We start from the raw sequence: 25,523 nt of genomic DNA, 5'->3' as shown, positions 1-25,523 counted from the left end.
ATTTGTGGTGCTTAAATCTCACGGGCATCTAAAATCTTGTTCAAAATGATGTCACTCTTCAAAGATCTCCAACATCTGAGACCGGAATCTTTTCAAAGTGGATGATTTTGATGAAGTTCCAGCCCTATCTAAACCAGGCTTCTCCCAACGGGTCCCTGCCAGCTCTTTAAATAGCTCCTTGCTGGCTTTTGCCGCAGCTCAGCCAGCTCTTGCCAGAGCTGCACACCAGGGCACACCTGCGTACATTCACCTCTGGATCCATGGATTCAAAGATCGAACTCACCTTGAAATTAAAAGATCTGGGTTTGTCCTGTCTCTGCATATTAGTATAAGGCCTCATCTGTACCTAAAAAGGGTTGACAGCATAGTTATGCTGGGAGAGCTATACCCGCAAATTGCTTGAGTAGCGACCCAGCTCCTGCTGGCAAGAGTTCTCTGCCAATGCAGCCTAAACAAGCTCCCTGAACGCAAGAGGCCTTAGAGCCACAATGACATTTTTTTGCCTCTGTAACCATGTCTACACTAGGGCCTTTGCCAGCATGGCAACACCTGTTAGGGATTTGATTTTTCATTCTCTTAATTGACACAGCTGGGCCAGCACAATCTTTAAGCGTCCACCAGCCTAAGTCTCAATGTCACTTTGTATCCATGCCTGATAAAAGCAAGGCTGCAGTGTTCTTGCACTAAGACAGAGAGAGCCTCTGTTGAACAAAAGGCTAACGGGCTCTCAGCCTCTCACTGCACTGGGTTCTCAACTCCTTGATTCCTTTTCTAAAAGTCTACTGTATATTTGAGAGAGTTTGTCCGTCTGTGAATGAGTGAGCAAGTCTGTCTATCTGCCCATCCAACTGTTTGTTCAAGAACTCCTCCTACACAACTCCTAGAATCACCAAATTCAGTATACAGCTTCCTCTTATCATGACTTAAAGCAAAGTAAGGATTTGATTGTGCAGGAGGGAAAAAGACTGAAGCTTCCCCCTCCTCCTCCACTCCCCTCCCAGTTCCTACAGGGATGCATAAAACCATAGGGTATGTCTACACAGCAAAGTTATTTCAAAATAACAGCCGTTATTTCGAATTAACTTTTTTAGCGTCTACACGGCCAAACCCGCTATTTCAAAATTAATTCAAAATAGCGAAGCGCTTATTTTGAATTTGGTAAACCTCATTCCACGAGGAATAACGCCAAATTCGAAATAGCTAAATAGAAATAAGCGCTGTGTAGATGCTTATTTTGAAATAGGGGGCCTCCAGCCTTTCCCAGGGTGCCCTGGTGACCCCTCTGGGCACAACCAGGAAAACTCTTCTGCTCCCCCGGCCAGCCCTGGATTCCTTAAAGCAGTAGACTCTTGCCTCAGAGCCTATGCGAGCTGCAAGCCTGGCAGCACAGAGACAGCAGTCCGTACACCTTGCCCAGCATGAGCCAGCAAACTAGTGGCACCCAGCCCTCCACCGCTTCCCAGGAGCAGGCTGGCAGCTCCCAGGAGCCTGCCAAGGGCCACAAAAGGTGGGTGCCTTCCTGGTCTAGTGTGGAGATCGTGGACCTCATTAAGGTTTGTGGGGAGGCCTCCAATGTCCACGATCTCTGCACTAGATGCAGGAATGCGGCCGTCTACACCAAAGGCCACATGTGCACCCAGGAGCAAGTGCGCATGAAAATAAAAGAGCTGTGGCAGGCCTATGCCAGGGCCTTATGGGGCAGCTCCCAACCATGGGATGACCCAGACCCCTACCCCTATTATGATGCCCTGGACCATATCCTGGGGGTCAGATGGTCCATGCCACCCAGGTGGTCATCGATCCTGGGGCAGAGGGACCTGCCCATGACACCGAGGAGGCGGAGAAGGAGGAGGATGGCCAGGAGCCTCAGGAGCCTGGAGGGAGCATGCCCCGCACCCAGGACCTCCAAGCTGTCCCAGCAAGCCTGTTGCCAGTGTCATCCGAGGCCAGGGAGCCCTCGACATGTGAGTGCCATCACTGTCCCTTATGCAGAGGGGGGGAGCGAGAGGGAACCCAGGGCCCGTGCATGTAGGCCTTGCTGACCATGGAGCACGCAGCAACCTGTGCATGTGCCATGACACCCTGAGCATGTGGCCCCAGCTGGCTGCCACATAGGGGCCCTTGCCTGTTACCCATATGTATGTATGTATGAAGGCACGTGACATGCTCCTGACCCCGGGAGGGACACTGCACGATGCCCTCCCTCCAGAAGCCCCGTCTACGCAGAGGCAGGGCACATCTTCCTTTCCGCCCCTCCACACCCACACTATATACAGCACAGGGGCCAGCCCACACTCTGGGGATAGCAGGACATGATCGTGCGGAGACCTGCCGTCCTCGCCTAGCACAGGGGGGCTGGGCCAGGGATAACTAACTGAGAGTGCATCTTCCCCACCACTGCCCCGCACCCCCACTCTCCAGGAGCAACCCCCCCTGCAATCCTGGCCACTGTGGGCAGTCTGTAGTGCACCTGGGACAGAACAAACCCTCCCGGGGAGGGGACTTGCACCACCTCCCCCACTTTTCCCTGGGGCAGCCCATCCCCTCCTTCCTCCCCCCTCCCCCCCAAGCACAGTGGCCAGAGACTGCCATATCTGCATGAGCACCGCTCCAACAATGAATCTCCTCGTGCCAAACTGGCTTGCCACGGATCAGTAGCTATCCAGTGTGCTATTCCAGAGGGTGATGGCCACACGCTTGTGGAGGGGAATGGCAGGCCTCATATGCGTGTCCCGTCACTGCAGAACAGGGGAAAGCCACTCACAGAGCTCCACGAAGGTGTCCTTCTTTATCCTGAAGTTCTGGGTCCATTGTTGGTCTCCCCAGCGCTCCAGGATGATGTGGTCCCACCAGTCGCTGCTGGTATCCAGCCTCCAGATGCGGCGGGGCACTCTGGCATCCGGGCGCTGCTGCTGCTCCTCCCCAGCCCTCAGGAGGGTCCGGAAGAGGGCCTGGGGGTTGAGCTGCAGCAAATGCTGCCAGGCAGTCTCCTGCAATTGCAGACAGGCTTGCAGCAAGACATCCAAAATGAGGACCAGTGTGCCCAGGGGCAGCTCTGGCTCCATGGTGCCAAGTGCTGTGGTGTCCTGAGTCAGGGCAACCAAAGCAAACAGAGACAAAAGTGCTTTGCTGTCCCTCAGCAAGGTAGGCAAACAAGTAGGGAAAGCTGAGAGCCAGCTGTCCGAGGGGGTCCCTTTAAGCACAAGCCTCAGGCAGCAGCCACACAAAGCAACTACTGACCTGATGCCCGGCTAGAGCCGGTTTCAGCCGCCCTTAAAATGCGATTCAGCGTCTACTCAGTGTGGACACGCTATTTCAAAATAGCAAAACGCTATTTTGAAATGCATTTTGGGTGTAGACGTGTTATTTCAAAATAACCTATTTCGAATTAACTATTTTGACATAAGATATTTTGAAATAACACTGTAGTGTAGACATACCCATACAGAAAAAAGACAGAATCCCCAGGCTGGTGATAGGGGCCCTTCTGGGACTTCCCCAGCCCCAAGCCTCCCACCTTCAGGCGCTCTTTAGGGAGGACGGGAGAGACTTCTGATTCACACATACACACCTGATTCATAGGGGAACATTGCTGGCTTTTCCCATTCATCAGGGAACCAGGGAAGTTCACAGTTTGCTGCATTCCTCACTGTGTCTGGGGAGTGCAGGGGGCAGATGAACCTAGACCTGTGCCAGCTGGGGACATGCACCTCTCCCTTGCTGTGCCCACTGGAGCTGCAACAGCCATGGAGAGGTGATTCCCACTTGGCCCTAAGCTACTGTGGTGTGAGAGGGCCAGGGTAGTCTTCTCTCCCCAGGACAGCCTGCGTACTGAATCCCTCATTTCCAGACCCATCCCAGAGCAATTATTTAAATGAAGAAAAACAAAAAATTATTGAGTTAAAGGTAATTTTTGATGTGTTTTTTAATTAAGTCTTTACCTCCTTAGTTAGCACATTTACTGCTGTAATGTTCTGTTCAAAGCTACAGCCCACTTCCTCATTCCCATAGACAGCTTGCAGCTCCATTGCGGTTCAATACCATAGTGGCTATGATGTTACCGGCAGAATGTAGGAGTTCCAGCTACTGGCTGTGGAGCAGAGGGTTTTCGTGGCAATGCAGATAAACAGGGAATGGCTGAACTCCTAGCTACAAGTGAGTGTTTCAAAGGTCGTCGAATGACTCTCCTACCTTGTCTGTTTTGGGGTAGTCTACATCTCAGCTTGGTTATGAGGAGAATTTGAGTTCAAAATTCTTCCTTTTTGGTAATTTGTATAATTCTATTTTAGTAGGGAGGTTGGTTGTTGTTTTTTGGGGGGGAGTTAGAAATATTTAATTCCTAGTGATTTGGGCTGAAGAATCAGGGCACAGCTGAGAGCAGGGCTTTTCAAAGATGGGTTGTGGGCCTGCCCAGCTAAGCCACTGGCAGTCTGCAAGACACTTTGTTTATCTAAGCCTCCATAGGCACAAGGCCCTGCAGCTCCCATTGGCTGACGTTTGCAGTTTCCAGCCAAGGGGAGCTGTGGGAAGCGGCATGGGCTTCCCAGTGGGTCACCATTTCCCATAGCTTCCCTTGGCTGGAAACAGCAAACCCCAACCAATGGGAGCTGCAAAGCTCCATGCATATGGATGCTTAGATAAACAGAGCATCTCCTAGCCCGCCAGCAACTTACTTGTGTGGGCCTATGACCCAATTTTGAAAACCCCTGATCTAGAGGAGGAAGCAATCAGCTCAGAAACATCTCGTTCACTTTCACACACCAATGTGTGCACATGACATAACCCAAATGGTCTGCACAGAATAGAAGAGTCTGCAGTGTTATGACAGAAATGGCATCCTGTGAACCTCTGGCAATGCTTAAATGTTGCAAGACCCTTCAAATGGTGGGGAAATGTACACGCAGTCTGCCATGTGCCACAATATTCACACAGGACATAAAGATAACTTTTCCAGCACGGGGGAAGAAGGGGCAGATCACAGTAATGGGCACAAGATTCCTTACAATTAATTCAGTGTTATCACAGGAAGCCAGCATCTTCAAATGTATGTCAGAGTTGGACGCTGTGCGGGTTAGATTAGAGAAGTGGTCCCCAACACGGTGCCCGCGGGTGCCATGGCGCCTGCTGGGGCATTTATGTGCTCCCGCCGAAACATCTGGGCTGGCCCCGTCCCCGGCGCGCAGCACATGCGTGGTGCCGGCCCTGGGCGCATGGCACATGGGCGGCCTCTGCCCCGGGCACGCTGCACATGCACGGTGCCGGCCATGGGCTCAGAGAGCGTGGGTGGCCTCTACCCCTGGTGCGCGGCACATGTGTGGTGCTGGCTCAGGGCGCGTGGGCGGCCCCCACCCCCGGGCGTGCGGCGCATGCGTGGCCCCACCCCCGGAAGCGCGGTGCGTGAGCGGACCCGCCCCTGGACACCCAGCAGCCACGAAAGGTTGGGGACCACTGGATTAGAGGAGTGGGTTGTGGGAGCTTTGAATTGTAGCCTCAGCTCTGCCACTGACTTAGGATCTGGGGGAAGACAGTGTCATCACTCAGTGCCTCAGCTTCCTTGCATGTAAACTGCTAGCGCCCTTTTCACAGGGGTGTTGTGCTGATTAATTGATGAAAGTGTATGAAGTGCTTTCCGACCATCCTGTGGAAGAAGCTATGCAAGTACAAAGAACTAGCTGTTGATCATATCTGCAAATCTGCCTCTTCGCCTCCCCCTCCCCCCCCCACACACTATTTCTGGCTTAACGGGGTTTAATGAAAATGCTCCAAATTACAACAATTTTATGAATTTTAGCAGGAATGATGATTCCTGCCAGATGATATTTCTTATTTGCTGTTCACTACTCTCCTCTTTTAGAAGGTTCCAGTCATCCAATCAGAGCAGAAACAAAACCATCTGACTTAAATGACTAGCCTGCCGAACATTTGAAGCAGAGTTAGAGAACACTCCACAAGTTGGAAAGCTGCTCACCCTGTGTGGTGAATATTTGTTAATTTGATAAATATTTAATATTTGATTTGCAAATTATTGGCTAATTGGGGCCTACGTTTGCAATTAATAATCGTAAAAATAGATCTAACAACTCTAACACATTTCCTTCAACTGACATGTTCCATTAACATTCTTAGCTGTCGACTTGAACATCCTATTGAGAACACAATTGTGAATGGAAACATATGAGCAGTCCATTTCCTGGGAGTTCAGATGTGGCTTACAGTTGTTCTTTGCCAAAGTCATAACACTGTAATTACCCATATTATTCATGGGACATTTGCTGTTGTCATTGGGCATGACTGGAAAGAGGTGATGTGTTTGTGGCATCCATCTGAATGCTGATGACAACCTGCAAGAAGATAGGGAACAGGATGTCTTAGAGGATTTGTGATGTTCCAAAGAGACCTTGTGTCACTGGATCAGTTCAGCTTGTATCAGTAATGCTGGAAACTTGCATTTCCATAATAGGTGTTTTGTGGCTTATTAGGAATGAGACAGTGGCCTGAGTCCTGTATCTCTGTTTGGACATCACACAAGCTCCCCCACAATCAGCATTTGTTGACAGTCTCAACAGAGATGCCAAGGAATGAATAAAGATGGGAACTGAACTCCCTCTCACCCTTGAAAGTAATTGCTCAAGTAATGACTGAAGCACATTGGCTGGACTAAGGTGCTGGAAAAGCTTCACAAGCCACTGCCTATGTTGTACTTTTCCGTGGAGAGAGAACTTCACTCTCCGGGGCTCTCTCAGTTGAGTTCCTTTCACAAGTGCAAAATGTCATTTAATAACATAATGCGGGTTTCATTTCTCTAAACTAGACATTGCCATGCATGTTCTGAGTTCAAATATTATTTACCCAAGAATGCACCAATTCTGTTAGAGCTTCAGGGTGTAAAATAAAAACATGACCCCACTTTCATATTTAAGCTGCACCACCTCCTCAGGAATTAGTGTGTTGTGCTTTTGACATAGTTTTCTATTTCTATAAAACATGAGACAATTTTAGTCAACATGGAAAAGCAGAGTGCAGTTTGTTTACACGTACTTACAATCTGATCTAGAACACAAGATAGAGATCTGGTGTCCTTGCTAATTTCCATCAAGGTTATTATGCATCTTGTCCTTTCACAAGTCCAAAATGTCATTTAATAACATAATACAGGTTTCATTTCGTCCTGCATTCATGGCGGGACCAAGCATCATCTAGAGCAGACCATCCCTCTCAAGTGTTTGTCTAACCTGCACTTAAAAATTTCCGATGATGGAGATTCCACAACCTCCGTAGGCAATTTATTCCAGTATTTAAACATCCTGACTTGAGATTGTTCCTAATGTCTAACCTAAACCACTCGCTGAAATTTAAGCTCGTTGCTTCTTCTTGTAGCCCTAGAGGTTAAGAAGAATAATCTTTCTTCCTCCTCCTTTTAGATACTTGAGGGCTATGTCCAGACTGGCATGATTTTCTGCAAATGCTTTTAATGGAAAAGTTTTTTCGTTAAAAGCATTTGTGGAAAAGTGTGTCTAGATTGGCACAGATGCTTTTCCACAAAAGCACTTTTTGCGGAAAAGCGTCCATGCCAGTCTAGACACGGTTTTGTGCAAGAAAGCCCCGATCGCCATTTTTGCCATCGGTTTTTTTTTGTGCAAAACAGTTTTTAGCTGTCTACACTGGCCCTCTTGTGCAAAAACATTTCCAGAAAAGGGCTTGTGCCCGAATGGGAATGTCAAAGCATTTCTGCAAGAAGCACTGATTTCGGACAGTAGAACGTCAGTGCTTTTGCGGAAAACCTTGCCAGTCTAGACGCAGCCGAGAGGTGTGATGAGGTCCCCTCTCGGTCTTTTCTTTCCCAGACTAAACAATCACAGTTCTTTCAATCTTCCCTTACAGGTCATGTTTTCTTCCCTGAACTTTAAGGCCATGTGTATAGTGATAAATGGGCACTGCTTTCTGATTCATGTTTTCTTCCTAGATCTAACTTGTCACTGGGGTTATGTCTAGACCACAGGCTTCTTTCAGAAGAAGCTTTTAAGGAAGAGATCTTCCAAAAAAGCTTCTTCCGAAAGAGAGCGTCCACACTGCCAAAGCGTATCAAAAAAAGCGATCTGCTTTTATGGATGCTCTCTCACATGTAAGCTGTTATTACTATGGATGGAGTGGCCACCGGGGCACCTGTGCTTTTTCCTCTTCTTCCGAAAGAACTCCCTCTTCCCTGTCCACACATGCCTTTTTCCAAAAGAGCTCTTTTAGAAAAAGGCTTCTTCCTCGTAGAAAGAGGCTTACCAATGTCGGAAGAACCGCTCTGTTCTTTCCATTTTTTTCCCGAAAGAATGTGATTGCAGTGTAGACATAGTTTTTTCCGAAAAAAACTCTGTAGTGTAGACATAGCCTTCATGTCAAACTAGCCTCAGGCCAGTTCCATGTCCCCATGGGGAGTGTATAAAGATAACATAAAAAGACACCTATACTGTCCTTTGGATCCTTCAGAACATCTGGTCCCAAGGATCAGGGTCCAGGATTGGATATGATCTGGATCAGAGCCATGCAGCAGGACTGGGATCTAGTAAAATGTACTGTATTGTGGCCAGACTATGGCAATTTGTAGGAAAACATTTTAAAATGTTTAATACTTAAAGTCAGGGAGAGAAAGAGATTTGATATCTATTACAACAGCAGTTAAAGTATTTTTTTTACTTGCTTTAAACAAGACTTGCTTTATTCTTTTTGTGGTAAAAATTGTGTCTGAATGCCATTTATAGATTTAATATATTAACTGACCTTTTTTTTCTTTTTAGTAGCATGGGGGAATCTGTCCCTCATGGGATTTGTGGGATCTAATGTTTTTGCGGGTGGGAGAGGGATAACAATGCAAGAAACAATGTGGGAGCAGTATTGTGGAATGGGATGGGAATAGGATTTTAAAAAATAGTCTCCTGCAGGGCTCCAGCGGATCTCATTTTACCTGCAATCTAAAGCTGATGAGATCTAAAAAAAAATGATCCTGATTTGTCCAGTCTGTGGAGATACTGTTTTCTTTTTAATCCACATGGCAAACAATTTCATATCTTCATCTTCTGCCTCAGGCTCCTGAAAAGAATTGAAATGAACAAGATGCTTTGTGTTTAAAAGGACGACAGCCATCATCCCAACTCTGACTTCTCCTTTCTTCTTCTTTATATAGTAGAAGTTTGTAAAGTCAATGTAACTCTCTCTATATTTTTAATTCCTCCCCTTTAAACCAAAAAGTTTGTGTCTTTTGCTAAAACAAAAAGTCAATGTTAAATCTCTCTCTCTCTCCCCTTCTGTCCCCTTCCTTATATCTGCTTCTTTGTGTGCAAGGCACAGATTCCCTATCAAAGTTGCATAGGAGGTAAACAACAGGAGAGCATGCTGTATTTACCATGGCACGCCATTTCATGCCCTATCTGTACTGACTCTAGTAGCTCTGTACTGAGTCTAGCAGCTTTCACGCAACAAATCAAAAATCATTGGGCACATAACAGTTAATAAAACCAGACAATGCAGTAATTTTCTACTGGATTTTTATTAAAGCTCATTTAAGTCATACAGGCCTTCCTGAGAGTTTTTCCCTTTAATCCCAGTAGGGATTTACTGACTAAAAGCTAAATGGGAGGCCTGCATTCTAAACTCTGGGCTCAGTAGGGCCACTTGATTTAGAAAAACATAGGCTCATAAAATATTTGAACTAGAATGGACCTCGAGAGGCTATCCCTTGAGGTCCAAGCACCATCCCTGGCAGGTGTCTGTTTAATCTGCTCTTAAAAATCTCCAGTGATGGAGATTCCACAACCTCCCAGTGTTGACTCCTATTAACTTTGGTCTACTATGATCCCTAGTCCCCTTTTAGCAGTACTTCTTTCTAGGCACTCATTTCCCATTTTTTAAGTGTGAAAGTCTGTAAAACCATGTGGGGACCTAATGTGCTGTACACTGCACAGCCTTTGCACAGATCTCAGGGCGGAATGTCCACAGAGCTAAAGTTTGCTCCTAGCAGCTTTGCTGGAACTGCTATTCAAAGACTGGGTATTAAATTAATGTGAGTATGGTAACAGATTCAGGCCTGCAATGAGTGAAAAGGCATCTGACTTTGGCTATGCACATAAAAAAGGTGTTTTGAAATCAGTGTGATCTCTCCAGTTTTCATGGCAGAGGTCAGAGCAGAATAGACAAACATACTAGTGGGCTTATATCACAGCAGCTGGAGCTTGTACAAAGTCCCATGAGGGAAGCCGGCCAATAAAGAATTAAAATAATCTAATCTGGCTGTGATAAAAGCATGAATAACTATTTCAGTGTCTCACTGGAAAATTACCACAACTTGCCGCTGCTCCTTAAACGGTAACAGGAGAAACTCTGATGATGTGGTCAAAGTGGTTCTCAGAAGACAGAACAGGGGTCACGAGGACCACCAAACTCGTAAACAACAGAGAGAAAACAGTCTTTTTTAATCAGAAGAAACCATGGATAGAAAATGAACTCAAGGATAGGCCCAAACTCTGTGATGAGCACCCTTGGTTCCCATTCATCTCAATGATTACCAAGGACACTCAGGACCTCTCAGGAGATACTCTGCATTGCACAGGGTCAGGTCCAACATTCTTATAGCAGTTGCTTGACACCAAATATGTCAGGTAAGGCTGCAAAACAATTTCCATTCTGAGCACCTGTTTCTATGCCTTCGTGTTTCCCAGATAATCACTTCTTAGATTCATGATTGGTCCCTCTTTCACTTAGGAGCAAAATCTCTTCCACCATTTTGGATTGGAAAAAGGACACTTTTTCTAATTTAGAAATAAATTGCCACATTTTCACAGAGATAAGATGGGTGAGATACTGTATTTTATTGAACCAACTGTGGTTGGTGAGAGAGACGAGCTTACAAGCTATCTTGAATTGTTGTTCTTCTATATAAAGCTCAAAAGTTCCTTTCTCTAGCCAACAGAAATTGATCTGTTAAAAAGTATTACCTCACCAACATTCAAGAAAGATGTGGAGAAATTGGAAAGGGTACAGAGAAGAGCGACAAGAATGATTAAAGGTTTAGAGAACATGACCTATGAAGCCAGGCTTCATGAACTGGGCTTGTTTAGTTTGGAAAAAAGAAAATTAAGGGGGGACATGATAGCGGTTTTCAAATATCTAAAAGGGTGTCACAAGGAGGAAGGAGAAAATTTGTTCCTCTTTGTTTCTGAGGACAGGACAAGGAGTAATGGGCTTAAAGTGCAGCCAGGGAGGTTTAGATTGGACATTAGGAAAAAATTCCTAACTGTCAGGGTGGTCAAATATTGGAATAAATTGCCAAGGGAGGTGGTGGAATCTCCCTCTCTGGAGATATTTAAGAACAGGTTAGATAGACATCTGTCAGGGATGGTGTAGACGGAGCTTGGTCCTCCCTTGAGGGCGGGGGGCTGGACTCGATGACCTCTCGAGGTCCCTTCCAGTCCTATTATTCTATGATTCTATGATTGTCCCTCCAATATGCTGGCACCAAGATGACTCCAGCAACCCCACATTTTTATCCACAGATCACATGTGGCAAAAGGGTTAGTTTTGCCTGGAGTGCATGGGAGACTTTTAAATGTCAAATTTCAACATATGAAAATCCAGCTGTACTCTCAATGTGGACTATTTTCACTCTCAGATGGGCTAGTTTTCACTGGAAAAGAGGCTTGTTTTCAAGCAAACAATTGATAACATGATCCCTCCAGCTCTGCTGCCTCCGGAATGGCTCTTGTTTTTCAATTTCTAATTAATTAGATTAAAATTTCAGTCCTTTTTTGCAAATGTACCCCTCCCCCAATAAAAACTAATTAGCTCACCCCAGGCTCCCTATGTGAACAACGTCATGCATGGTCAGGGGCAGGATGAGCAAGGCACTTAGATTAGCATTTCTCCTGAATTAAAATTCAGTGTCTTAAAAGAAATAAAGGATTCAAGTAATATGAGCATTCAAGTGAACTTTTTCTGTCCTAGCATCATCTCTTACGATTTCTTACTGGACTATGGCATCCTATATGTTTCCTTGCCTCCATCATGTTGCAGGAATGGATCTCTATCTGTTGACAAAAATGCTGATAGGTCTCACTAACACGTCATGAGCGGCAGTCGAGTTGTTCCTGAAGCTGCAAAGGGATGAGTAGGAGTCCATGTATCATATATATAACATGAGTTTTCTTGTGGCATTCACAGAGGTGCTGACCACAGTGGAATGCCACTTTTGGGCTTGGGAAACAAGCACTGAGTGGTGGGAACCTAGCCTCCTTTTTATAACCCTCCTGCTCCCAGCAAGCTGCTTGAATTCTTCTAAACCCACTTACTGGTTGCATCATCCACAGTCTCCAAGGGTTGTGAGAGGTTCACCTCTTCCGGGGTACAAAAGAGCTCCTGACTGCAAATCCCTAAGGATGCCAAGTCCTCTTCCAGCTCACGGTCCTTCTCCCACTTAGCATACTCGGCCACAACTTCCTCTTCCTGTCTCAGTCCACTGTCAGACGCCCCCTGAGCCTTTAAGGTATCCTCATGGGGTCTTCAGAGTGGAGGTGGGGTTGTTTCCAACTCTGTCATCCAGCTCTTTATGGTACCTGCAGGTTGTGGGTGCAGCACCAGTGGCATTTTGCTTTCCAGGCCTTGTGGTAAGCATTTCACATCTCCTTTACTTTGACCCTGCACTGCAGTGCATCCCAGTCATGGCCCCTTTCAGTCATGCACCTAGAGATATGCCTGGAGATATTGTAATTCCTGCAGCTGAGACTGGACAGCCTCCTCTCCCCAAATGCTGATGAGGTCCAGCACCTCAGCATTGCTCCAAGCAGAGGCTCTCCTGGTATATGGAACAGTCATGGACAGCTGGAGAGATGCACTGAGCAAATTGCCAAGCAAACAGGAAGGTGACTTTCACAGTTCAAGAAGAACTTGGTTGGTCAGCAGGGGCAGTGGGTACAAGAAATGGGAGAAGTCAATGCCTTCCCAAACTGCCAGCCCAGCCCCGCTCACACTTTGCCCCCAGCCCCCCTTCAGTATGTATCTCTCAGGGCTGTCTGGTATTCAGCCCCACTAAGGCTGGAGTTGTGCTGCCAGCTCTCCAGGGGCTGGGGAGGTTTGGGCTGGGCATTGCTCTTCCTCCCTCTCCCTAGTGCTCTGGTCGAAGCAGAGGAAGGCCTGAGCAACATGCTGCCCACACTCATCTCATGCTCTGACCAGACTCAGGAAAAGCTGGGGATTTGTGCTGTCTGCTATATCCCCATGCTCAGGCCAGACTCGGGGAAGGCTGGGGCTGTGTGCTGGGCACTCTCCTGCCATGCTCCGACTGGGGCTGCAAGCTTCCCACTCTCCTCCCCGTGCTCCAGCCAAGGAAGGCTGGGGCCACATGCCATCTGCCCTCCTCCCACATGTTCTTGGGCTATGGTGGAAAGCTGGGGCTGCACACCACCTGCGGGGGAAGGGTGGCCTGCCCCTACAGAAGGAGGGAGTCCTTGGCTCCCATAGGGCACTGGATGGCAAGGAGGGAGGGGCTTAAGCAGAAGAGGCGGGGCTTAGGGATTGCCTCCCCCTAGCCCTAGTTTCACCCACTGCCCATGCTGATCACCTGAGCAGGTCAGTAGAGTTCATATGGATGACCAGAGAGGCCAGACCATGCATTGTGGAAAGGGTGCCAGAGGCCAGACATGACTCAATACTACACCACAGTGTCCACACTGTCACCCAGTGTGCTATCCAGAGCACAGCAAGCTCTACACTTCTTGCGGAGGTGGTTTACCTAGAGCATGTTAACTGCAGAGCTAGTGTGTACTAAATGCCTTTCCAGTGTGGACACTGCGAAAGTTACAGAGCTGGGGGCTGCTCAATAACTTACCAGTGTGGACTTGGCCTTAGACAGACCCCCAGTGCAGTAAGATATAGAGGAAGTGAAAACCAATTAAAATGAGTCTTCCAGCCAACAGTCCAATTAAAATTCCCTGTAATAAATTGCTAAGAAAACATTTCATGTTGGCTTTGGAACTTTCCACCAACTAACAACAGGCAACATGGATGGATAGTTATTGTGAAGGGTACCCAAAGTAGGGCTCTCTGCAAGGGGGAGAGAGAGGGCTGTCTGTCTAGGTTAAAGGCTGGGCAGTGCTGCTACTGCTTTCAGCTTCTTTGTTTTGCTGACCTGTGCTTAAGCAACAAGAAACAGCGACTTCCTACTGCATCCCAAATGGGAGTTATAGCTGGGATTAAACCGTCAGTTTAATGAACCCAACTACTGCTGATCTTGACACTTAGTACACGTGACGCCTGCATTTACTGTGTGACCTTGCTGGTTTTTATGACTAGCATTGGAGGGTAAGGTACAACAACGCTAATAGGAGTTACACATGCCTATTGAGTGAGATGAGAAGAGACAGATCCATAACTAATGTAAATCATTGATTTCAATGAGCATGCACCTGTACCAAACATTGCCCCACTACTAGTTGGTGGTCATTTTGTTTCCCCACTTGCCTGTCACATCTATCATTTAAACAGCCAGTTCCTCTGGGAACAGACCTGAAGTGTATGAGTCTGGTTTTCCTCTCATTCACACTGGTTTAAATCAGGATTAACTCCATAGTTCTCATGTAAAGTCAACAGAGTTGTCTCAGTGTAAAGCCAGCATAAATGGGAAGAGACTCCATCCTTGTTTACATTCTGTTCAGTGTGTTGCACAAGCGTGGGTGCTATAAAATCATTAATAACAACTGCCATTCACGTAGTGCTTAATGAGCCAGCCTGGCCTTGAGGGGTATTTGTTTTTCAGAAAATATTTAAAAATGAATGGGAAAAAAAGGACTTAAAAGAGTTGGGAACATAAAAAATGTAACTATTTGTTACACAATAGCCCTGCAACAAACTGTTAACATCTTTTGCATTGTAGCATGCAAAGTAACCATGACTATTAAAGTCAGCCATCTGAGGCTGTACAGTGTCTTGGAAAAGGGCAGTTCACTTGCAATGCCCTGGGAGAGATGATATGTCATTCACAAAATTGATTTGACCTTACAGGGTATATCTACACTGCACCTAAAACCATGGCTGACCTGTGCCAGTTGACTCAGGCTAAGGAGTTATTTAATTATCGTGAAGATGTTCAGACTCAGGCTGCAGCCTGTGTCCTAGGACCCTGCAAGGAGGGAAGGTCTCAGAGCTAGGGCTGTAATCAAGCCTAAATGCCAGTATCAAAATTAAACAGCCCCTTAAGCATAAGCCCTTTAGCCCAAGTCAGCTGGTGTGGGCCAGCTGTGTTTTTTTAAGTGCAGTGTAGAAATACTCACAGATGCGGCTCTGGACAAGTGCAGAGGTGAAACGGGTTGTGAGATGGGAGATAAAACAAAGATAAAAGTAACACAAAATGCTAAAGCCTATAAATGGGAGGAAATAAATTACAACACTGCAATAAAATCCATAAAGAAATGAAGACAAATGTATCAGAGTCCATTTTTCCTCCCTATCCCTCACCCTTCTGAGATTTGCATATTTCCTAGCACTACAGAGATCATCAGACTGTTGCTTGGTAAAGTGCAGTCAATTAAGCATCAAGTTAAATACTTTGGGCCTTACGCAAAATATTTAGAAACCCTGTTAGTTTTTCTCACCTGGGATATGTCTACACTGCAGCTGGGAGGTGTGATTGCCGGCATGGGTTGACAGATTCACAGTATGTCAGCTCAAGGTAAGACACTAAAAACAGTAGTTTGGACTTTGTGGCACAATTGGAGGCATCGGCTACAACCTGAGTTTGAACGCAAGTGTTTGGGCAGGCTTGGACTCAGGAGGCTAGCCAGGACTGCTGCCATTGTGCAAAGTCCACTTTGTTATTGTTAGTTCACTTGCTGATGGTGAGCTAGCACAAGTCTGTCTTCCCACACTGGGAATCACACCTCTCCGCTGCACTGGAGACATACTATCAAGCTCCTTCCATGGTATTTAGTTAGTTATGTCAAACCACTTCCAGCTCACCAGATTGTCAAAGGGAGAGTAACGGCAGGCACAGTTTGGGGGATAAGGAAATTAAACCCTTTTGGAGTTGCAGAATCATTAACAGGCTTTAGACATTTTGGAGGTAATTCAATGAAAGAGACTGGGGGTTATTTTACCATCTGTGTAACTAAATGGGACTGTTTCCAAAAACGTTTGCTGTTTTATGAAATGAAGGCCAAATGAAATGAGTACATAGAAACTAGAACCTTAAACCCAACCCCTCTTTAGTATTGGGTAATTCTCCAGTAGCTGGCTCTAACTTGGCTCCTGTAGTTTTGAGTCCATGCAGGATCCAGAACCAAAAGGACTATGTTGGGTTATATGCAGCCAACATTTCTCCACGGAGTTCCTTGATACAATGGGCATTACAAAATGTCCAACATTCCTGATGGCAGAAACTTTGTGAGCTCAGTTCTTCTTGTGAGATTGCCACCATGTTCATACCCAGACCGCAGCAGAAAATCTGATCTCATGAAATATCTGTCATTTGGGGCTGAAAAGTCATGAGAACAGCTTGCCACATTTCAGTACTGTTGAATTAGAACCCAAGACCTTGCCCTCATTCAGCTTCACTTGAAACATAATCCAGATCCAGGCCATATTGTCTAGAATTTTAGGGTCTCAGGAGAGATCACCACATCTTCCTCTGTGTTTATATAGCACCTAATATAATTAGGCCCAGGACATCGAGGGTATGTCTACACTTGCACCCTAGTTCGAAGTAGGGATGCAAATGTAGGCATTCAAAATAGTCAGTGAAGTGGGGATTTAAATATCCTTCATTAGCATGATCTCGCCAGCACGTTACTCCAATCAACACCTGTTTTGAAAGTGAAAGTGTGCACCGGAATGCGTTAGTTCGAACCAAACCCCTTGGTTCGAACTAACGTTACTCATTTTTTGAGCTACTGACATATAAACAACAAATAATAATTGGGTACACAGTTGAAGTCACTTTCTCAGAGCAAAAGGCGCAAGGGAAAAATCCTCAGATGGGATTGATTTAGCACCATTTATATCAATGCAGCTTCACTGACCTATAGTGGCTGAGGATTGGGCCCTTAGCATCAAAATGAGAAGATTACACTTGCCTTAGAGTTAATGTCAGAGCTGGAAGTCAGGAATTAAGGGGTCACTAGGCAGCTTCTCTTAGCTTTAAAGAGGGATATTCATGTTGAGGGAAACTTCCAAGTAGATCCGATTTAAGTGCAAATCCATTGACTTTTGGCGTGTTTTGCCTTGCAGCCTGTTTGCTACAGAGCACGGCTATTTGTGTGTTCAGACAAATGGGATGCACTCTGGGGAGACATGGACCAGTTAGTGAGTTATTGGAATAACCCACTTCTCCTTGTTGCCAAGTACGTCACTCACCAATTTGGTTAGTGAGTTTTAAGTTGCTTTAATTCACATGCTAAGGTCGCGGGCTAGGGAGGATAGCAGCAATCAATAGTAATCAACAGCAGTATGTGAGAAGATATACAGTAAATGAGAAAATCTGGATTCTTTGCCTGACTGGCTGGCCAAAGCAGCTGATGGGGGTCCTGTACCCAAATTGCCCCCTCTGTAACAATAGACAATGGGGCAAGATTCCCTGGTGCTCATCTCACACAACTGGGGCCAGATTCTGAGTCATCTAAATAAGGGACAGATAATCAAAAGAGAAAATATGGGTAATTATTTTGGCCTGTGCTCCTTTGAAAATCTGGCCTACCACATGCTTTCCTCTTCCTGCAGCCTATGTTGTTCCCAACCTCTCACTATCCGTGTCCTCCTTCCACCTCCCTTTTTATGCCTTTTTTCATGATACCCCATACACTTGAAATAATCTACCCCTTCTTATAGACTCATAGACTTTAAGGTCAGAAGGGACCATTTTGATCATCTAATCTGACCCCCTGCATAATGCAGGCCACAGAATCTCACCCACCCACTGCTAGAATAATCCTCTCACCTATATCTCAGATATTGAAGTCCTTGAAACGATGGTTCAAAAACCCCAAGATGCAGAGAATCCTCCCACTAGTGACCTGTGCCCCATGCTACAGAGGAAGGCAAAAAACCTCCAGGGCCTCTGCCAATCAACCCTGGAGGAAAATTCCTTCCCGACTCCAAATATGGCGATCAACTGAACCCTGAGCATGTGGGCAAGACTCACAAGCCAGACACCCAGAAAAAAGTTCTCTATAGCAACTCCTATCTTCTCACCATTGGCCTATTTACCACTGATAGTGAAAGGTTAGTTAATTGCCAAGATCGTGTTACCTCATCAAACCATCCCCTTCATAAACCCATCTAGCTTTATCTTGAAGCCAGATAGGTCTTTTGCCCCCACTACTTCCCTTGGAAGGTTGGTCCAGAACTTCACTCCTCTGATGGTTAGAAACCTTCGCCTAATTTTGAGTCTAAACTTCCTAATAGCTAGCTTATATCCATTTGTTCTTGTGTCCACATTGGTATTGAGCTTAAATAATTCCTCTCCCTCCCTGGCATTTATCCCTCGAATATATTTAAACAGAGCAATCATATCTCCCCTCAGCCTTCTTTTGGTTAAGGTAAACAAGCCAAGTTCCTTGAGTCTCCTTTCATACAACAGGTTTTCCATTCCTCGGATCATCCTAGTGGCCCTTCTTTGTACCTGTTCCAGTTTGAATTCATCCTTCTTAAACATGGGAGACCAGAACTGCACACAGTATTCCAAATGAGGTCTCACCAATGCCTTGAATAATGGCACTAACACCTCCTTATCCCTACTGGAAATACCTTGCCTAATGCATCCCAAGACCGTAGTAGCCTTTTTCACAGCCATGTCACAATGGTAGCTCATAGTCATCCTGTGATCAATCAGGACTCCGAGGTCCTTCTCCTCTTCCATTACTTCCAACTGATGTGTCCCCAGCTTATAACTAAAATTCTTGTTATTAATCCCTAAATGCATAACCTTACACTTCTCACTATTAAATTTCATCCTATTACTATTACTCCAATTTACAAAATCATCCAGATCTTCCTGTATGATATCCCGATCTTTTTCTGAATTGGCAATACCTCCCAACTTTGTGTCATCCGCAAACTTTATTAGTACACTCCCACTTTTAGTGCCGAGGTCAGTAATAAAAAGATTAAATAATAATGGTCCCGGAACTGATCCCTGAGGAACTCCGCTAGTAACCTCCCTCCAACCTGACAGTTCACCTTCCAGTATGATTCGCTGTAGTCTCCCCTTTAACCAGTTCCTTATCCACCTTTCAATTTTCATATTGATCCCCATCTTTTCCAATTTAACCAATAATTCTCCATCTGGTACTGTATCAAATGCCGTACTGAAATCGAGGTAAATTAGATCCACTGCATTTCCTTTATCTAAAAAATCTGTTACTTTCTCAAAGAAGGAGATTGGGTTGGTTTGGCACAATCTACCTTTTGTAAAACCATGTTGTAATTTGTCCCAGTTGCCATTAACCTTAATGTCCCTAACTACTTTCTCCTTCAAAATTTTTTCCAAGACTTTGCATACTACAGATGTCAAACTAACAGGCCTGTAGTTACATAGGTCACTTTTTTTCCCTTTCTTAAAAATAGGAACTATATTAGCAATTCTCCAGTCAAATGGTACAACCCCTGAGTTTAGAGATTCATTAAAAATTTTTGCTAATGGACTTGCAATTTCATGTGCCAGTTCCTTAACTATTATTGGATGAAGATTATCTGGGCCCCCTGATTTACTCCCATTAAGATGTTCGAGTTTGGCTTCTACCTCGGATTTGGTAATATCTACCTCTATATCCTTATTCCCATTTGTTATGTTGCCATTATCCCTAAGCTCTTCATTAGCCTCATTAAATACTGAGGCAAAGTATTTGTTTAGATATTGGGCCATGCCTAGATTATCCGTAACCTCCATTCCATCCTCAGTGATTAGCGGTCCCACTTCCTCTTTTTTTGTTTTCTTCCTATTTATATGGCTATAAAACCTTTTACTATTGGTTTTAATTCCCTTTGCAAGGTCCAACTCAACATGACTTTTAGCCTTTCTCACTTTGTCCCTACATGCTCGAACCTCAATAAGGTAGCTTTCTTTGCTGATCCCTCCCATCTTCCACTCCTTATATGCTTTCTGCTTTTTATGAATCACCTCTCTGAGATTCTTGCTCATCCAACTTGGTCTAAAACACCTACTTATACATTTTTTCCTCTTTCTTGGGATACAGGCTTCTGATAGCTTCTGCAACTTTAACTTAAAATAATCCCAGGCCTCCTCCACTTTTAGATCCATAAATTCTTTAGTCCAATCCACTTCCCTAACTAATTTCCTTAATTTATTAAAATTAGCCATTTTGGAATAAAAAACCCTAGTCTCAAATTTATTTTTGTTTATCCTTCCATTTAGTTTGAACTGAATTATCTCATGATCACTTGAGCCAAGGTTGTCCCCTACAACCATTTCTTCTATGAGGTCCTCGCTACTCACCAAAACCAAATCTAAAATGGCTTCCCCCCTTGTTGGTTCAACAACTACTTGATGAAGAAATTCATTAACAATCACATCTAGGAAAATCTGAGCCCTATTATTATTACCAGTATTTGTTCTCCAGTCTATATCTAGAAAGTTGAAATCTCCCATGATTACACAGTTTCCATGAGTATTTACTTCTTTAAAAACATTAAAGAGGTCTCTATCCGTATCCAGATTAGATCCTGGTAGTCTATTGCACACCCCAAGCACTATCCCAGGGGAGGATCTAATAGTTTTCTTCCCCAATGTGATTTTTGCCCAAACAGACTCTGTCTTCTACATTACTTCACTTTTTAATTCTTTGCAATCTACCTCATCATTGATATACAATGCTACTCCACCATCTTTACTTCTGTTTTTCCTAAACAGCACTTACCCTTCAATACCTGTACTCCAGTCATGCCTAGTATTCCACCATGTTTCTGTTATTCCTATAATATCTGGTTTCACTTCCTGGACCAGTAGCTCTAGTTCCTCCATTTTGTTACCTAGGCTCCTCGCATTGGTGTACAAACATCTTAATTTTTGCTGTTTCACCTCACTCACATTCTTTACCCCATTTGGCATGGACATTGTACCTCCAATATGACCTATTAGACTAGTATCCACTCTGCCCTTCCTCCTTATGTCCATTCTCCTACCCCCGGCTATATCCTGTCTTACTTCGTTTTCCTCCCTCTCAATGCTAAAATCTAGCGTAGAGATTACCTGGACATCTCCCAACCGTCTCCCCCAAATTCCTAGTTTAAAGCTCTCTTAATCAGTTGTGCCAACCTCCATCCTAGAAGTGTGTTTCCTTCCCTACTTAGGTGAAGTCCATCCCGAGAGAACAGTCCTCTGTCCATGAATGCCTCCCAGTGGCCATACATCCCAAAGCCCTCCTTATAGCACCACTGCCTGAGCCACCTATTGAGCATCATAATCCTATCACACCTTTGTTGCCCTTCTCTAGGAACAGGCAGAATCCCACTGAAGATCACCTGAGCCTCGATTTCCTTAAGCGTCCTCCCCAACCTGGCATAGTCTCCCTTGATTCATTCCAGCGAGAATCTAGCCGTATCATTTGTTCCTACATGAAGGATGATCAATAGATTCTTTCCCGCTCCCTTTAGGATCCTCTTCAACCTTAGTTCCACATCCCGTATCTTAGCACCTGGCAGACAGCGCACCCTTCTGTTCTCTGGATCAGCTCTGGTTACAGGCCTGTCTATTCTTCTCAATAGGGAGTCCCCAATCACATAGACCTGCCTTTTCCTGGTGACAGTGCAATTCTCTGGTCCATCCCTTGTTTCCTCTGGCTGCAAGTCCTTTCCATTCCAAGCATGTCACCAAGGACCGAGCATATGTTAAACACCAGTTGAAGTTTGGTGATACAGCCTACAGGCTGGTGTGTTTGAAGTATATTTTCTGAGGTCAGATTGTAAACCAACAGAGGCAGAGAGCATCCCTCTATGCTTATGTAGTGTCGGTAAGATTCCCAGTGTATGATAAACCTTGAAATAACATTAACATAACAAGCATAGATCATTATTAGATTGGTCATTGTCCTCTAAAAATGGAGACTCTTTCTGGCTGTTTTGAATCCAGAAAATGAATAAGATGTGGGGTAAAAGTAGGCACATAAGGTCAGATTTTTAGGTATTTAGGTGCCTAAAGATACAAAGAGGCACCTGGTGAGATAGTAAAAAGCATAAGGCGTCTAACTACTGTTTGGTGTTCTGAAAATTCTGGATGGCACCTCACAGTATCTTTAGGTTCCTAAATATCTTTAAAATATGACTCCAAATGCCTAAATCTCTTTTGATATAGAACTAGGTCTCTTAAGCACTTTAAAAATTGAGCTATGAATCTAATACCAAAAGTAGATCTGATTGGGGTACAGGGTAAGAGAAAAAATTGTGAAATTCTTTTTGAAATCTTCACTTCTGTTTTTAACTACTAAATTTCAACATTTAAGAGTATTTTTATTAGTTTTTAATTGTCCAAAAACAGAAGGAAAATTGTATAGAAGTTACTGGTTGGTTTTTTCCCCAAATATCATCTAAAGTCAAAACATTTGGACCAACATTGTTTAGAATGCTACAGTTTGATAGTGTTGGTAGTGATTACTTAAAGATATTTTTAGGCTGATCACAGGCAAATGAGTCAAATCAAAATATCATAGGGTGTATATTTTTTCCTACCGAGGCACAAAATTATAGTCACTGTGCTACACTATGTTTGCTAGTCTATTATTAAATGTAACTAGGGGGCTGTACCCCCTGCTCACTACACTGGCCAACCCCCCTCTCACAGTGGGTAGGTGTCTGGCTGTGGGGAGAGGGCAAAAGCAGGCTGGGGCTAGGTGTCTGACCGGGGGAAGGGTGAAAGAGCAGAGGAGGGCACAGGAGCAGGCTGGGGGTGCAGGGTCTCAGCAGAAGGGAATGTGAGGGGACTGGTGGTGCAGGGTCTCAGCAGAAGGGTGTGTGAGGGGACTGGGGGTACAGGGTCTCAGCAGAAGGGTGTGTGAGGGGACTGGGGGTGCAGGGACTCAGCAGAAGGGTGTGTGAGGGGACTGGGGGTGCAGGGTCTCTGCAGAAAGGAGTGTAAGGGAACTGGGGGTGCAGGGTCTCAGCAGAAGGGTGTGTGAGGGGACTGGGGGTGTAGGATCTCAGCAGGGCAGTGAGTCAGAAGGCTAGGGGTTTGGGGTCTCGACAGGGCAGTGTGTGAGGGGGATGAGGTGCGGGGTCTTGGCAGGGTGGTGAGTGAATGGGCTGGGGCTGTGCGGGGGGCCTGCGCTGGCACTCCAGTCTCACCACCCCCAGCCTCGCCCCCCTACTCCCGTGAGGTTGAAGTGCCAGCACGGGCTTCCTGTGGGGGGAAGGAAGAAAGACCCAAGGCTCCCCACATGCTGCTGCTTCCCTTGCCCCTTCCCTGGCTGGGGGAACAGCAGTGCAGAGATGTGCTTCAAGGAGGCTTTTCCTGCTTCTCAGCAGGGCAGTGAGTGAGGGGGGTGGGAATGCAGACTCTCGGCTTGAGGGGGCGAGGCTGGAGCACCAGAGTGGCTCCCTGCTGCAGGGAATTGAGGGGGGGGGGTGGGGGCTGAGCTGAAACTGGTGAATGAGGGGGATGGGTGGAAGGGCAGGAGTGAGGACCATGCTGCCCGCAGGGCTCCCTCTGCTTCATCTTTGCCTGTGAGGGAGGCAGGCAGCACTCAAAGAGCCCTTTGTGGTGTGGCTGCTGCCCTGCGCTCAGGGCTGTCCCATGCTCCGCCCACTGATAGTGCAGGTTGTGGCTAGGTGGGCTTTCCCCTCCTTTCTGCAGAGCTCCACGCTCCCTCGGCTTCCCCTTGCCTTGCTGCCACCTCCTCCCCTGGCATCGCAGCGCCACTGGGGGAAATCTCTCTCACTGTCGCCTACCCTTCCTCCCAGTCTGTTGATGCTGACATGAGGACATCATTCTGTCATCCCACAGGAAAAAAAAATTATATATAGAGAGAAATTATAAATAACTAGCACAGTTACCTGCTGTCATGGAGGGGCTCAGGGAATGGGGTGTGTGGGAGTCAGGCTTGAGCATGGGGGGTGGTTCTGGCCAGGGGACTAGATATGTGTGCATGTGTATGTGTAGGAGGTGGACGGGGAGAGCAGAAGTCTGAATGCCCTCCCTCCGTCGAGATTCATACCAGGACGCTACTTGCTCTTCCCCTTCCTGTCCCTGTCATGGGGCGAGAGCAAAGTGTACAGCTTTAAGTTATGATAAGAGGAAATTGTGTATCTAATTTGGTGGTCCTGGCTCTTACAGTTTAAGAGGAGTTCTTGAACAGACAGACAGACATGTGCTCCCCAACCAGAGAGAGGAATTCAGCAAACTGCACTTTCCCCTCAGTCCCTGATTAAGAGAAATGGACATTCAGAAATGTCCATGTATGAATGGGAGGTGGGGGGAGGGAGGAAGCTTCAGCTCTCCCTCTACTCTCCCCAAAGGGCTCCTGGGGGGGGGGGAGTCTTGGGACTGTGGCAGTCCTGAACTGGGGGAGGGGAGAGTGCCCCCAGCCAGCCCCTTTCACCTGCCTGGTGATTCTGTCTCTTCTCTGTATGGTTTTATAAGAAGCAATCTTATTCCAGGCACATCCCGTTTTCCTAGCACAACCAAAACATTCTGTTGCTTAAGTTACGATAAGAGGAAATTGTGTACCTAATTTGGTGGTCCTGGCTCTTACAGTTTAAGAGGAGTTCTTGAACAGACAGACAGACAGACAAAGTCTCTCAAATATAGAGTAGATTAACACTAAACTACAATAGACAAAATATCTGAACCAAGCACTTTTTGGCTGAGAGTTTTAAAGCTGCCTCTGATGTCCAAATTCCATATATAACTTTGAAAATATCAGTTTTTGTGTGCCATCATCTTGCTTTGCTCTTGAGTATGCTCTTTTACCCACTACCTCACAATAAGCAAACACAATCATCTGGGCGAATTAGCAAGATATTACACTAATAGGGAAATAAAGAGCACTCTGGAACTTGCAGATGTCTGAATGAGAAGCCAAAAATTCCTTTCAGGAAACCACAAAGTGAAAGTGTAGAGAAAAGGGTACAATACAGATTTCTAATAAAAATATTGTAATGTCCATTCTTATTATTTACCTTGTTAGTGTGTAATTCCCACTCAAAAGTTCCATGCACAGGCCCTCCGGTGGCATGATGCTACAACCATAGGAACAAATCTAAAATGCATTTGAATTGACAGGCTGTTTTTCAGTGGGAGTTATGCAATGTGTTAGTACCTCGAGGTACAAGACCAGTGGGATTTCTACTTGTACAACAGATGGTCCATGCATCATTGCTGGAATGCACATGCTGACCCTAGGGCAGAGGCCTGAATGGACTTCAAAAGAGAGAATGAGCATGCTTCACAGTGCTATTGTGTAAATGTTCCACTAAATGGGGACTCCGGAACAAAATATCCAGCTGAGGTCATTCTAAAAATGTCAACAGATGTAATGAGAAAACAGCAT

General features: G+C 45.6%; 1 long non-coding RNA gene across 2 annotated transcripts in view; it reads right to left on the bottom strand.

Moving 5' to 3' along the window:
* LOC142830925 (uncharacterized) overlaps positions 1 to 25,226 on the bottom strand; it is a 138,191-nt gene extending 112,965 nt beyond the window's left edge. For both annotated transcript variants that reach the window (XR_012906474.1, XR_012906475.1), the window contains exon 1: positions 25,153 to 25,226. This is a non-coding gene — a long non-coding RNA (uncharacterized LOC142830925). The remainder of the gene's footprint in view (positions 1 to 25,152) is intronic.
* Positions 25,227 to 25,523: the final 297 nt, after the last annotated feature.

This window comes from Pelodiscus sinensis, chromosome 11 (assembly GCF_049634645.1).
Source record: "Pelodiscus sinensis isolate JC-2024 chromosome 11, ASM4963464v1, whole genome shotgun sequence".
Lineage (NCBI taxonomy): Eukaryota > Metazoa > Chordata > Testudines > Trionychidae > Pelodiscus > Pelodiscus sinensis.
The sequence above is the reverse complement of the archived record's forward strand: the minus strand, read 5'-3'. Positions and strand labels throughout refer to the sequence as shown.